Genomic DNA, 3,718 nt, shown 5'->3' on the forward strand with positions numbered 1-3,718 from the left:
TTATGAATCAAATTATGTCAGTCCTTCATCACATGTATCACTTGTTTTTTTGGAGTGTTTTTTTTCTTTGTTTTTTTAATTTTGTTATCCCACATGAAAAATTCCAAAACTGCAGATTTTAGACACTTTAGACCTAAAATGTATATTCATTAGGGGAAAAAACATTCATTTGTGATAGTAAACGTAAAACAACCTGAAAGACTCCATGTGACAGTCAGAACATTGAGCTTAACAAGTAAGGTCCAGTTATTTGTTTTAACAAACATTTCAGGCACATCCTCTAGTCTATTTGTAGGATTGTTGGCTGTCCACTCAAGAAGTTCAGAATACAAAAAGCAGAATAAGAGATTTTTGACTACCTGACTTCTGTCTGTATTAAGAGTGGCCTTTGGTGTCATATTTCAGCTGCTGCATTGGTTAATTGATTTAATAGACTTTAATATTTGAGACTGCTATTAAGCAGGTCAAAAATGAAGTTTCATGCTCATCTGAGGCTACATATATACAAACCCGATTTACTTCACACCAGATCATTTCTCATATGTAGGAAAAGGTAAGTTCATTAGATGAAACTTAAAGGATCTTTGGCTCACGACTTCATCTGGATGGTACAGCATAACCAGGTTAAGACATCTCTAAAAATATATATATTTTTGAGTGTTTTTAATTATTTATTTAAATTTTATTTTCCATTGTTCACTGTGGCCTGTTAAGCATTTTATCAATATATATTTCGTTAAATATTTACAAGAAATCAGGCATTATACAGTGTAAACTTCAGTCCAGTGTGATTTGGATGCTCACCAGAAAATTTAGCCAGATATCAGCTGGGTTTAGATACAGTTCAGATAAGTTGGGAAATTCAAATTGTTACTGCAGCAGAGTACACAAGGCAGGAACAAATGAACACATGCAGCATACCTAACAGCAATAATGCTTTGCAAAAATAGAAGAAATATAGACTATGCAGGTACAATGAATAGATATGTACTTATATATGTAAATCACTCTATCAAATACACACACATACATATACAGACATACATATATACACATATATGATGCAATTATACAGATTACTAGTAGAAGAAGAATGAAACATAGTGCAGTGTTTGGGTGTTAATAGTAGCAGGTATTTAGTATTGCACACTGATATATGTAAAGACCCCAGTGTGTTCATATGTGGTGTACATTCACTGCTGTTGTGCAGTGTACAGTCTGACAGCAGCAGCAGCCTGTCACTGAAGGGACTGCTCAGTGTTGTCAGGGTGACCTGTATGGGATGGATCGAAGATGGAGTATTTTAATCGAGTATATAGTGAACTCCTCTGACAATCTGAGTAATTGGATAACGCACTGTTATTGAAATTTCCAACTTCTGAGCCACAGAAAGAAATAACAGGCTTCATTAGGTTACCTTCCACTTGTTGACAGCAACTAAATAAAACCAACATATCCACATAATAACACCTTAAAGCAGGGGTGTCAATCTTAAATGAGCTGTGGGCCACTGCTGGTACTGTCATGTCATTGGAGGGCCACTTTAGTGTTCAAGTAGTACAAAAACAAACAAACAAGAAAACACCCACAAATCTTTCAGAAAATGTAGTGTTTTGTTTGTTTGTTTTAAGTTTCAAATATTGTATAGCAAAACTGCAAATGCGAATGCAAAAAACTTCTCACTCGTAACTAACTGAAACCTTTTTATTGAACTAACAAATAAAAAGGAAAGATACTCTCTTTCTGGCCAGACATGTGGAAGCATTTCTACTATAGTTTTGTCCATATTTAACAAAATAAAAATGCAGACATAAGTGAACACATTAGTTTTTGACTGCTAGTGAAAATTGTTTTCTTCACATATAACTCTCTCACTGAACTAATACAGCCAATCCCTCAACATGTTTTTACTCTGCTCATATTGCCCTCATTTTAAAACATTTTTGCTTTTTAACAACTTATTTTCAAATTGCACTCAACAACAAAATCCCCCGTAACAAAAACTAACTTCAAGGGCCAAATTGTATTTCCTTTCTTCACGTCAACAGTAGGGGTGGCAAGTAGGGGTGACGTGGGCCGCAAGTGGCCCCCGAGCCGCCAGTTTGAGACCCCTGGTTTACCTACTGTCACTGCAGTGATATTAGCGTTTTTGTTTTGAAAGGGTACTAGTGGATGCTGGCAACAATCTTGGAAGAGAACAATACAATCTGTTATAAGGCCTTCATTGGAAAATTGTGTATTTGGAATGTAATACCAACATGTAATTTGAAGATAACATATAGTCAAAGGAGCTTGCAAAGAAAAGCGTCTGGACTTCTTTAAGTTACTTGAAGACGTAACTTAAAGAAGTTGCAAGCTCCTTTGACTACGATGACCTGGATGACTGAGAACCTTCACAGACAAGATAACATATAGTATTTCAGTGACCAAATAGTATTTGGGTAAAAGTCACTGAATAGTGTTGGAATAAAGTGTGAAAATTGTGAAGGATTAAAATATCCAGGAGCTCAAATTGGATATTTTGTTTCAATCAAACTTTATCAACACAAATTGCACAGGTTTATTGAATATGAATAACTTCACCTCAGTTGTTTAAGCTCCTGCCAAAGCAAAACATCTGTGTGCAACCAGTGTCCACTATTGAATTAAGTAAACCCAACATGTTTTTTTTAGTGCATAATCACATTTAGTGTAATAAACTATTAAACCAGAATTACATATTAGGATTTAGCCAAGTGTTAGGATGTAATGCAGAGTAGTATTTCTAGTAGGCTTGTTTTGATATGCCTGTTTTCATTTTATTTTCTAATTTTTAAAGAAGGCTTTAGAAAGGTCAAAATAAATCTTCTGTAAGGGAGTATTAGCTATTCTAGTAGAATTTATTTTACCAATGCAAGGGTGCATTAGTACCTTGTAATACAACATATCTATTTCATAAAGGGCGGACACAAATGTCCAAAGAGACTTCCTGGCAGCTGCCATTTTAAGTATAACCTCTGGTACGGGCACGTTCAGTTTGCAGCAGCTATACAACAGTGGCCTCTAGAGGTGTTTACACACTATGACCAAATCAGACAATGCAACACAACACGCAGGTCGCCCCAATGAATTGATTAGGCTGGTAGCAGTGACTTGTTAACTTATCATTTATCAAGCATATCTCCCATGAATGATATGAAATAATTTAGAGACATAACATTGACTAAACAAAGTAGAAGCTGCAATCAGTTTTTAGGAAAGTGAGTTTAATAAGAGTAGGTGAAATAATGCAGTAATTTCTTAGATTTTATAATCATTTTATAAATCATGTTGGCTACAGCCTATTTAGCAGTGCAACAAGAGCATTAGACAAACAAACAAATAAATAAACAGTCAGCAAAAACAAAAAAGTTAGTACCCAGGGATAAAAATGTTGAGTATGAAAGGGAAACCTAATGGACAGATGTGATGCCTGAACAGTGGTGGCTTTAAGTGATGTATCAACTTAAACATGCATCCACAGTCTATGTTACATAAGTACGATGATCGGCGGTGACGGCTGGCGCCACTTTGGAAGCAGAAACTGTTGGTTTGAAAGCCTTTAGTGTCTCCTTGTGGCGGGACTCTTATACTGTACTGTGAGATGTCGAGCAGTGACACCCCCCCCTCGGTCACTCTGGCTCCTACCTCAAAGCACACTGTGCGCTGTTGATCTTACGTGCTGCACAATAATATTCAA

This window comes from Perissodus microlepis, chromosome 7 (genome assembly GCF_051167445.1).
Source record: "Perissodus microlepis isolate ML-2025 ecotype Zambia chromosome 7, ASM5116744v1, whole genome shotgun sequence".
Lineage (NCBI taxonomy): Eukaryota > Metazoa > Chordata > Actinopteri > Cichliformes > Cichlidae > Perissodus > Perissodus microlepis.